This window comes from Sphaeramia orbicularis, chromosome 2 (assembly GCF_902148855.1).
Source record: "Sphaeramia orbicularis chromosome 2, fSphaOr1.1, whole genome shotgun sequence".
NCBI lineage: Eukaryota > Metazoa > Chordata > Actinopteri > Kurtiformes > Apogonidae > Sphaeramia > Sphaeramia orbicularis.
This window is the reverse complement of record NC_043958.1, coordinates 12,912,930-12,925,942: the sequence shown is the minus strand read 5'-3', so window position 1 is coordinate 12,925,942 and position 13,013 is coordinate 12,912,930.

Below are 13,013 nucleotides of genomic sequence, written 5' to 3'. Positions count from 1 at the left end.
CACACACACATCCAGGCCAAAGTCCTTTAAAAAGCCGCGGGATATTTTATGCTCTGTGTCAGTCGATGTCATGGCTCCTGTTTGAGGATTTTAGCCAGATCAGTGGCCTGGGGGTGGAGGGTGGAGGGTGTGTTAACAGTTGGAGAGACTGGCCTTCAATGCACCAGTGGGGGGTTAAATGTTTTCAGGGGCCAGAGCTGGACAGGCGGCCCCTGAATCTATCCAGGGATTATCGGTATTCTTTCTGTCAGAGCTACTGTCAGGGGTTCTAAAATTTCCATGTGTTACCCCTCCTATAACTGCAGGAACTGAGTACAAACATCTGTGTTTACTCCCACCTATACCTTCACTGCTCTCTCGCCTGTGTTTTAAAGAAACAGCACTTTAACCACTGAATGGACTGTTTTTATAAAGCACTTTATATACTCCTTTAATTGTACCTTTGTTTAGAACATTCTGCACTGGAGCCTCACTTGGATTAAATATTATTTATCAGATTTGTTTCTAATTTATCTCGTTACTAATGAATCTTGTACGCAAAAGATAAATCATAGAGTTCCACAGGGTTTGGTGCTAGGACCTATAATTTTTTTTCTCTCAGATTACATAATTAGAAAAATTTTAATTAGAATACTTTGGTCATCATATGAAAGAAAGTCATAAAGGATGCAGGACAAGACAAACATAACTTTTGAAATGGAGCAAATACCTGGAATCTTTAGATCTCAAAGACTAAAGGCTAAGAGAATTCACACTGAAAAGACAATGATCACATACCTTATGTTTGCATGTTTGTATATTATGATTAGACACCTCTGTGTAGATACTTATGGTGTATGTATATATTATATACATAGACACTCCAAGGTGATGTGTGTGGGGTAAAAGCCACAATATCGATATGAAGATCCCTTCGGGTTACAGGCAGGTGGGAGGGTGGGCAATTTACCAGTGCTCTAATGTTAGTATTTGATGTGTGATGATGTGATATGTTTGGAAAAAGTTACTAAAAAATAAAAGCCATAAAAAAAGAACACTTTGGTCATTACGTCATCACATGCTGCTGTTTGGTCATGACCCTGTGCTGCCTATTTTTAACTCCTGGGTCACCCCTATAACACCAGTTGTCAACATACAGGGAGCCCAGCAGAACACTGTAAATGCTTTGATGGCAGAAACTAAAAGCCTTGATAAATTCTACTTGCGTATTCTATCTATCCGTGTGTACTTGCTTTCTTGTTTCTCACCATTTCTTCATTCCTTTTCCTCTAACACTACCCAATTGTATATATGCCTAAACCTAACAACTGTAACCATGGTATCACCTAGACATCTGTCGAACTACCACGCTCGTCAAGAAACGATGCCTCCCCCACGTGTCAAAAAGTGACACTCTAAGGGTACCCTGTGTGTTGAAATGTGACACATTGACCAAGCATCAGTATTCGACAAGTTGGGAGTAAGATTGTGTAGATAATTTTCTACTTCTAAATTCAGAAAAATCTAAAAAATAAATAAATAAAAAAAATCGAACCATATAGATATTCTATGTGACATTTCCTTGGTCTTCACTACAATAAACATTACCAGAAACCTTGGGGCTATTTCCTCAAGCGGCCACACATAAGTCACCACATATAATAACAATACATTTTTCATGTATAAGAACACACAAAAAGTAAGATTCAGTAATTTATTTATCCAAGCAATCCCAAGAGTATTTTTCTAATTTAGTACCTGAACTCTACAATATTTATAGGAAGAAAACTGTCAATGCTACGTTCCTTAGTCACAACACTGCCACTGGCGATGTGAAGTAATGGTATAGATTTGCACACACAAACACTAATGTATGAAGGCATATAGAGTATTTTTAAATATGTGGATAATGAAGATGCCACTTGATTTCAGGGAAATGATCTAGCATGGGAAAGCACACACACTCGTTTTTGCTTATTATTCTTGTTTCGTCGCCCCCAGGCTATGTGTGTCTTCTGCGAGACGGCGTTTCCTTAAACGTCAGCTATAATAGCTTTGAATGATGCTTATGCATGCTTGAAACACAAAAACACAAACCTTGACCCATTAGTGTCCATCTGGATTAAACAAATCTGTCTCCTGTTCTGTGATTTGGTTTCTCTAGATGCTCAGTCTCCACACGCAAACTTACTGCAGACGAATGTGTAGTGACATACATATGTACATACACAAACCCACATATTAACAAAATACAACTAAGATCATGTAGATGGAGCCTGTTGGTTCTGTCTGGTTTTTGGAAAATCACCTGGAGATACCCCTTTGCTCTTTAATGTCTTAATACCAAAACGTTTTCACACTTTTTTTCATATATTACGATTCTGCATATGTTGCATGTACATATTATTTAATAAGATGAGAATCTGTTTAGAACAATCTGTTTAGACAATTGCCTGTGGGTTATGGCTGGAATTTTTAAAGATCCCTTGAACACATGTTATAAGACATTGCTGTTTGGTTTACGATAATTAGTTGCTGATATGTTATTTGCCTCATCAATCTTCACTGAAATATGTCTACAGCTTATGGAATAAAAACTTGTATATCTTTAGCAGAGGAGAAAGCAGAGGAAACAGTACAACAGCCCATGTAAATCAGGTAAAACTGCTAAATTTACCAATCTTCTTAATTATTGTGGTGATTTCTAGTGGTAAAGCTGGTTAAAAAAATAAAAATAAAAATCAATAAATAAAAAAAGTAGACATGTCCCTAGGGAAAGCCAGTTTCTACAGTACAGCAGAATCAGCACCATGGACAGCACTAGTAATGGTACTGAATCAAACCTAAATTCTGTTTTTTCAGAACTTCCTTGGCTCGTGCCATCACCACTGCTTCATGAAAGTTCAATTACCACTACTAGCAAAAGGGAGGCCTCAGAATAGACTGACATCAATGTGCTACTGTTTTTGCATCATGAAACGTAGCTATTAAACTCTTCTTTCACAAAGGAATAAGTACAGCATCCAGACTTTTTTCTAGAAGTTTCAGACTGTCCTAGACACAAGCCTGATGTATATATTACAGAAAGAGAGAATTTTTCTTTCCATAAACTTTTAATCACCATTTCACCAAATAATATTATCTTCTAAAAGCTAAACCAGCAATGTCAGAGATTTATAGATTTCTTAAAATAAAAGGTTGCTTCATGCATGTTACTGAAAACAAATAAAAATGTTATGAAAAAGATCAAATAAATGGATTTAGATGGAGTTAACAGGCTATGTTTGATGGCCCTTTATACTAGATTCAATATTAGAAGATGAATCATCATAATAATATGTATGTGTAATTATTAATGCCACTTATATAAAAGCAGCTACTATTATTTAAGTCTGTTGACAACGACAGGGCTGCTCAAATGTCACTGTGGGAGCAGGAAATTCCGCTTCCAATGGGTATATTGTTGCAAAAATGGCTATTAAATGCTCATACTATTTTGGAGAAGTAGGAGGAGATGCTAAATCAGAATGACAATAATATCAAGAATTAATTTCTGAATTCATCAAAATTACTTGGGGAAGAAATTTGATCTCCTGCTGTTCTCCAATGGTCTTTTCCAAAAGAGAAAAGTTGAATATGGACAGATAAGATTCGCCAGTGTCTTCTATTTAATACATCTAATGAACATGTCATCCATCTATCCTCTTCTGCATATCTGGGTCTGGATCGAGGTGGGCAGCAGCCTCAGCAGGGACCCCCAGACTACCCACTCCCCTAAAACCTCCCCTAGCTCCTCCAGGGGGGACACTGAACATAGTCCATTCAGAGTCCAAGCTCTACTGGAGGTGGGAGATGATGAGGGTTCCGCCAAACGTTCTCTGTACACCCTCATTGGGGTCTGCCAGGTCTGACTGACATGTTACACTCTGTTGATATTCATTTTTCTTTCTCTTGCAACATAAAGTGTTATCTACTAAATATAAGCCTTGTAATGATGCCGTGTGGTGACGTATTGACTGTATCTCCTATTTCCGCTTCCACTGCTGTTATCTCCCTCTGTCTTGGCATCTCTTTCCCCCTCCCTCCTCCCTTGTTTTTCCATGTCTCTACCCACCACCTCATTTTATTTTCTCTCTCACTTTCTGTCTCCTCCTCCGTCTATGTCTCTCGCCCTCCTTGTGGATAGTGGCAGACTATAGCAGGGTCCTGGTGTGAGGTCACAGGCAGCCTTCTTGTAGCATATGGACTCGTTTCCTTCCAAGAAAACCTCAACCAGATGAGACCACACACATGCACACACACATGCAAAGACACAAGTGAATAGAGAAATGAAATAAAAGATTAAAAAAAATTTAGGGATGCACCAATAACACTTTTTTCCACACCGAGTACAAGTACTTACATTTGAGTACTTGCCGATACCAAGTTCTGACATGAGTACTTTATAATACCATTACAGTTCTTAGGTCCTTTTGAAAATGTGCTTCACTGTCGTTGTCATTAGTCTGACTGCAACAAAGTGCTGCGACTGACATTTAATGCGTTGGAATGAGCGCTTCTCAATTAATCCACCAGGGGGCGCCACTCTTAATTAACCATACTGGACAAATACTACGAAGAAAAGTAAAGTTTTTTGAGAAGAAGAAGAAAGTCAGTAATAATTTTGTTTCATTTATTAAGATCCCCATTAGCAACTGAATCGTCAATTGCTATTCTTCCTGGGGTAATAATAAACATGGAGATGACAGAGATGTGGATACTAATGTGGATATTGATATTGATGAGGGTAGTGGCCGTAAATATGTCAATAGTTTTTCACTAACACACAGTTGCTCTTTGAAAAGATCCACTACCTCCACGGTTCACGGTAGTATTCTCCGTTTGGGTATGCATCTGTGAGCACCTGGAAAATGGATGGAATGTGCACAGAGAACACTCTGTCTGTATCCGTCTGAGTCTTTAATGTAACTTTCAGTCAGCATTACTTTTGTCACCGTCCTTTATTTTGAAAAATCTCCACACTGCTGACATTACACCTCCACCGCGTACCTGCTGCACTTAACTGCAAATGTCACGCTGCCATTAATGGTATCGGTGGGGTTGTATCAGAGTACACATGCTGAGTATCAGACCCGATACCCGATACTGATATCGGTATCTGTGCATCCCTAAAAAAAAAAAAAAAAAAAAACGGATACGTGTTTGCAGACACAGAGAACATGCATGCATATCACACACTCTCTCAGTGGAAGTAGGAGATTAAAGAAAACCACAAGCTCTGATCTCACTTCTCATCTTCTCTATGACCTCAGGGCTCAATCTACTTGACTTGGAGTAATCTTGGTGTTAAGACACACACTGCGCTTAATATGTCAGTAATCCAGAGAAGACCATCTGAGGAAGTCTGAACACACTCACACAATCATGTAAATAAAACTCCAGCGTTGTCTGATAATCTGCACACACTCACTGCGTCTTAAAGCACACTAAGCATCACGACACACACTCACAGACGAGCAGAGCCTTGTAATCTTAAATAAGTGTCTCAAACAGACACAGAAGTTAAGTGGTATCTAGTAATCTTTAGCAGGCTTCAGTATGAGCTCTTGGACGCACACACGAGCATATGCAGGAGGACACACACACACACAGAGCTGGTAATCTTCCAGCCAGCTGAAGTGTAATCAAGAAGGAGACAGCCATATGTCTGAGGGTGCTGAGCCTTGGCCTCACTCCTTCTTCTCAGCTGTCTCGTTTCCTCACAGTCTCTTTTTTTCTAATTCTTTCCTCGTTTCCGCTTTTCTAGTTTGCTTGTCTTTGCTTTATTCAATTTGTTCATTAAAGAAAAGAAAAGCCACTTTGACGTACTTCAGACATCCTTTTTGTGTAACATCAGCTGAAGCCCTTAGAACTGAACTGCGTCTTATTACAGTAAACTGATTAAATAAGTAGGAGAGTTTTCTAAAAGGTAAACAGTACCAATCAACATCAATTAAAAATGTAGTTGAATTTATTTTGGTTTGTGTATTTAGCTTGTTTGTGTGTGCATATGTGTGTGGTGATCCCCTGTGTGGAGACAGCTGGTGTGGCAGTGACCCCGGCTGGAAGGAAGCCTTGTGCTTTTTCATGTCTCCTTTTCCACAAACTCGTGGCCTTTCTTTCAGTTCCTCTCAGGTTTCTGAGTGCGAGTCATCCTCAAAAGCCTGTGATATGTTTTAGAAATAAACTAAGGACACCCCCTCCCCCCTCTTTTTTTTTTTGCTATTTTTGTAAGTGGGATGATGGGTGAACACGGCCCACATTTATAAACTCCTTAAAAGTCCCTCATTGTAAAGATTTAGTTTAATTTCATAAAAGCAAAGAGCCAAAATTATTTTGTGTCTCGTCGATTCCTCAATCCCCTTGTCTATCTCTGTTTCTTATCGTCTATTTTTTTCCCCTCCTCTTTCAGTCTTTTCTTAATCCTCCACCCATCCGCTACCCCTGTCTGATGAAATGACCATATCTAATCCTTTGGTCCCCTTGGGAGAGACGTAACTGTATTAAGACAGTAAATCCATGTCCTTACAACTGCTACAGATGTCTTTCTTTATTATCCCCGCTCTCTTCACTTTCTCTCCTTCTAAATCTGTTCTTCATAATCTTATGTTTTATTTTCTAAGCTCCCAAAGTGGTACATGTATAATCTCACGTTATGGTTTTGTGGATTTGTTTTGGTGTCTGTCTTTTGTTGGCGTTCCAATTCCTTGCGGTAAATGTCTGGAGTGTGTTCCTCAAACACACACTTGGCTTTTCAGGAATGAAATAAATCCACATATACAGTTCCAATGGACATGATAACAATGTTGAGACAAAGATATTAAATCGTTTTAGTCATACTTTTAGAGATTAAGCAGACAAAATGCATGTTAAGCATGAAAGGAACTACATCTGAATACCTGTTGTCTTAATACATATCGAATGATTCTTACAGAAAACTCGATGGTAAATAATGACAGTCCCAAGATTTGTGGTGCAAACCTTCAAATGGATGAGTTTCCTGATACTGAATAATCCAAGAGGATCAACCAGATTACCACTGTTTGACTCCAGCACACTGTACGTCTTTATTATTTCCTCATTTCAACCCCCCTCCCAAGAACACAGCAGCAGCATGCAGATGTGTCTTTTCTTCTTCATTACACATTAGCCACTCATCCTAGTGGACACTGAATGAGTGTGTGTATGTGTGTGTGCTTCCTTTGGAGGGCGTCCAGGTGTCTCAGCACCACCCTGCTGATCAGACAAGCAGAAGAAAAGCTCAGTGTTTTTCTGCTCCATCGACTGCTGCTGCTTCACTGCTGTAAGCAGGTGTCAAAGACGTGAAGCGCAATGACTTTTTCTAACCTGACTGATGTCACCTGCTCTGTGCACGTCTCAGGTTTACTCTGCCATACACTGTATATTATCAGCTTTTACCTCAAATGTGTGTTTTGCCACCTTGGAGACATTTTAATCCAAGATATTCCTCAAAATGGAGTAATAACTGAAATATTCTAATATAGGGCTGTCAGGTTGAATTCTAATTGTGTGCACATTATCATAGTTGTTGGCTTGTAGCGTCTACAGCTGGACCACACCATTTGCCTCAGTGCCCTGGGCAGATAGAGATGCACACTAAACTGACACACACTCATGGAGACACAGGCAAGAGGCCGCAGAGGTTAAAGAAGGAGAATGGGCCAGATGCTGGCTTTCTACAGCGAGGAGCTACAGAGCATTGAGGAGAGGGGATGGGCACACACAAAGATGATGAGTGTGGAAAGAAGGACGGTCAGTGTGACAGTTCTGAAATCAGCAAGAATATACAATATAGTTTTCATTTGTGTTTCTGTCTTTTAACCCATAAAGACCCAGTGCTACTCATTTTTCTCCATATTCTATTCTTTCGTAAGCGATTTATCACCATTTACTATAATATTATCCTCTGTATTTTGCATTTTTTAAGTGAAAATCAGGTAACTTCCTATAGTTAATTTGCTGATCATGTAGATTTTCGCAAAAGCTCAGATTAAATTAAAAGGTTATAATATCAAACACAGAGGAAACTGAAGACCAAGTGACTTTTCCAGTAAAATCTATCATTAACTGAACATAAACCCAGTGTCTCCATCCACTGTCACTGATCCAACTCTATGGGTTTTACTGGTGAATCAATGTTGTAGAAGATGACTGTGTTTCCATGTTCACTACAGAGCCTCTGAACGTCCAAACGGGTCATATCTGATAACTATGAAAAGACGACAAACTGCATTTTACACTAATAATTTCAACATATTGATAGGATTAGTGGATCGGCAGGTATTAAACATTTAACATCAGCAGAAACTTTAGGTCACCAATGGATGTTTGGGTCTTTATGGGTTAAAGATCTTTTTTTTTTTTTTTAAATCACAGAAATATTACTCTATATAAGTTCAGGGCAAATTGTACACATATTTTAGTCTCCTTACTGTAAATTGGTCATATAAAAAAAAAAAAAAACACTGATATTAACTCCTCAGCAGGATTTATTTATTTGCGTTTGTGTACTTAGTTAATTTATGTGAAGTTAATTTTGTATGTTAATCTGTCTTCCTAGTATCCAAAAAACAAACTGAATCCCGTGGTGGGTTTTGACAATTGTTAAACCATTTGTACTATATATACACTATTGTGCAAAAGTCTTAGGCAGCCTTTAGCTTTGTTGCTTTTACAGGACTATAATGGGTGTGTGCCTTAATTTTGTGTTAGAAATGTGAAATGTGTAAAAATATGTGGACAATATTGACCTCCATTTGGACTCAGTAAATCTTCATCTCTTTCGGGTCAACTCTCTGGATGTTGATGAGGTCACAGTGAACAGTGACTTTCCCTGGAGAAGCTGTTTGAGTCTAATTTTTATGTTTGTTTTGATACTGTGCACATATTTCCTGCATACTTCTTGTTAGAAATAACGACGCATGTCCATTACAACCCTTCAAAAACAATCAAGCTAAAGGCTGCTTAAGACATTTCTACAGTATTTTGCATAGTAATGAATATAAGAATACAAAATATACCAATATACAAATACACCAATACTAAAAGGCTACACTTTTCACAGTTTTTGCTGTTAAAATATTAACCCTTGTTTCCCTAACATTACACACAAAGGCAGCAAGGGCAACACTTGGTACGGAAAAAGGACATAAAGTATTTCTAAAAACAAGAGCTTGCAAATGAAACTATCCAGGCAAAAACCTCCATTAGATGTGAAATATATTTAAGTATTTGGACTTTGTAAACCTAAATCAATGTTCAATACAATAACTGTCCTTCAAAAAGTCCTTGATGGACAAAAATCCACACTTCCCAGTCCAACAGTGTGCTTAAATCACCAAATGACACATTAGGTTTTACCTGGTCATTTGTAAGATGCAGGCTTTTCAGATCAATTGGATATCAAGCACAGCTCAGTGTGTGAATTTTATCCTGTAAATACCTGACACACTGGCCAATCGAACTCAAACATGAACAGACACACAAACGTAGAGAGACACGGGGCAGAAGAACATGAGCAGTATCTGAGTGTTTACAACTCAAACATCAATAGGTGCCAATAGCTGTGTGGTTCAATAAAACTCATAATAAAGACAGTAAAATAGCAAGGGGAGCTTCATATACTTTATGAACTTTCCCTTGGCAAAGCAAATTTGTTCAGCCCCAAAAGGCAGCCAGACTACCAGTCTGCTGTCATGACTCTGGACAAGACAAGTTTATAAAAAAAAAAAAAAAAATAGCTGTCCTCCTCTTACATTCAACATTAACCCTCAAAGACCTGAACAGTCACTGGTGACCAAAAACATCTACTGATTTAAAAATGTTTAATAACTTCTGAACCACTAATCCTATCAAAACATGGAAGTAATTCAGCTAAAAACACAGTTTCTCAGGTTTTCACTGTAATCAGCTATGAACATTTGGACTTTCAGAGCTTCTGTAGTGAATGTGGAAACACTGTCATTTTCTGCAACATTGATTCACCAGTAAAAAGCCCTTATTCACTGAAAAATGCAAAATGCAGAGGATAGTAAAATAAATGGTGATAAATTGCTTAGGAAAGGTTACATGTAGAGAATTCACCACAAATATAGTCCTTGGTCTTAAAAGGTTAATGTGTATTATCAGCACTCCGGTCCACTTTGATGCATTGACGTACTGCCTTCAAATAACTTGCTCATGACGCCTTTCTTTCCATCATCACTAAATTACAATTTAAGCTGCAGTTTCCATATGGAAACGAACAGGGTCGTCTGGTGCTACTCTTTAACCTACTCTAGTTAAAAACACCTTGTCTCATCTTCTGCATTTTCGGTTCAAAAAGAGAGGCAGCATGGCAGATTTTCCACAGGAAAAGGAAGGTACACTGTGTGTTGTGATATTTTGAGGGATGGGATTATAAAGACACACAAGCTTACAGATACACTGTACAAAAAAGGCACGCAGATTCACAGAAAGAGACCGACAGCAATGAGACAAAAGAAGCATGAAACAATACAGCTGTGCAGACACAGAGATCAGGGGTCATTTACACAGAGTAAAGCTGAAAAGATTTTCCTGTAATATCTGTGAAGCAGTTTATTTTATAAAGCTCTGCACATACTGATGGTAGCGAGGTGAACTACATGACTCAATGCCATAGCAATGAAAGGAAACAGATAAACAAATATTGTACTCATTTTACAATAAAAAGGGACAAATTTAATGAAGTTCTGAATTAGGAGCAGACAGAAACTGACAGTAAAAGAACTGAAATATAATTTAGAAAGTGTTAAGGCTGGTTTTGTTGGTATGGCGTGGCTTACACGTGAGCTGTGCCATTTTAAACATGAGGAAGATCTTGTGCGTCAGTACATGATGGCACAGGAAACTCCTGGTGAGATGGAGGTGATTTCGTTCAAAGCGGCTAAACGCAGGTTAATCTTTGGTTCATTGTTAGGAGCAAAACTGTTGGGGCTGGAAAAATTACTTCTCCTTTCTTGGTGTTTTGACAAAATGCATGAATTAGTCTTTTTTTCTATTTTACACTAAAACCAATGACATTTGTGAATACAGAATGATTTTGGATAATTTTTTCCCCTTCAAAAACTGTTTCCACATTGACTTTGTTAAATGCCAGTGCAAAGCCATTAAAAGTACACTCGCCGGGTCATTTCCTCACATGAGATGTGTAGAATAGGTGCTGACAGATTTATGTGTCTCTATGCTTAATCAAGTATAAGAATGTACACCACACCTACTCTTCAAATCTACAAAGACACATACAGGATTATTTCAGCACAGGAAACACATGGGTCATCTAAAAACCTGCCTAAAGGTCGGTAAACCCCATGAATAATACGGAGCAGAGCTTTTATAGTCGTATTGTTTTGCTATTTGGACAGTTCAGATGAAGTTCACAGGACAGTCAGGATACTGGTGGATGATTTCTAATGACCCCTGACTGGTGCAAATGAAGGTACAGGGACATTAGAATGAGGAGCAAAACACACATGAACCATCTGAAAAACAGGCTATAGGACCAATCTGCTAGGAGAAGACTAACTATTAATATTTCAGTGGACAAACAAGGAAAATGTACAATAGTTGCATATGTCTACACAACCTAACAAGCGTATACAGTGACCCACAGTGAGGCGTTCACGGAAAACATGTTTAAGGCAAGCAACATTCATTCAACATGGCTTTAACTGCGGTAATTCTTCAGTAATGGTGCATGGTGGGACTAAAAACTTTTACTTCCTGGATCAAAGGTTGGGGGTAGGTGTTGGATCAGACTGCAGCTGCATCCGCAAGATATGGTGAAATGAATACGCCGGAGAGGGTGTGTGTTCTTAAAAACTTAGTGACTGGACACACCTTTGGATTCAAGATGTCTACAGTGAACCTAGGCACATGCTGATGTATACGTGGATGCAGCCGGGCAGGATGTTGGAGGTGAGTCAAAACGGAAACACACGCATATGCTGCTTTCTTTGTCAAGCCTTTTATATTTTGTATTGTGTTATTCCTGTCTGAATCAGCTCTAATGTGTGCTTTTTGTTATATACGTCACTGGTGGGGGGTGGAGGGGGTGGGGGGCACATCAGTTTCTGCGCTCAAAACTCGTGGACACGCACACACAGAATTTACCATTGATTGAACCAACTCAATACACTCGCAGACAGCAGCGGCTTGAAGCAGGAGGACAGAGCCTGTGGCAAGGTGATCGAGAGAACGTGTGTGTGTGTGTGTGTGTGTGTGTGTGTGTGTGTGTGTGTGTGTGTGTGTGTGTGTGTGTGCTGGGTTGGCAAGAACAACTGGTGACATCTGCATGTGAGTGGCACGAAAGACCGACATGAAAAGCACTCTCAGTGTACCTGACTCTCTTTTCTTTGTCTTCATTCTGCTCTATCTATCTATCTATCTATCTATCTATCTATCTATCTATCTATCTATCTATCTATCTATCTATCTATCTATCTATCTATCTATCTATCTATCTATCTATCTATCCTTCCATCCATCCAACTTAACTACCCACCCACTCATCCACCCACTCATCCATTCATTCACCCACTCATCCATCTATCCACTCATCCATTACTCCATTCACCCATGCATCCATCCATTCACCCACTCATCCATCCATCCACTCATCCATCCATCCATCCATCCATCCACTCATCCATCCGTCCACCCACCCACCCACCCACTCATCCATCCACTCATCCATCCATTCACCCACTCATCCATTCATCCATCCATTCACCCACTCATCCATCCATCCATCCACTCATCCATCCATCCATCAACTCATCCATCCACTCGTCCACCCACCCACCCACTCATCCATCCATTCACCCACTCATCCATTCATCCATCCATTCACCCACTCATCCATCCATCCATCCACTCATCCATCCATCCATCAACTCATCCATCCGTTCATCCATCCACTCATCCATCCGTCCACCCACCTACCCACTCATCCA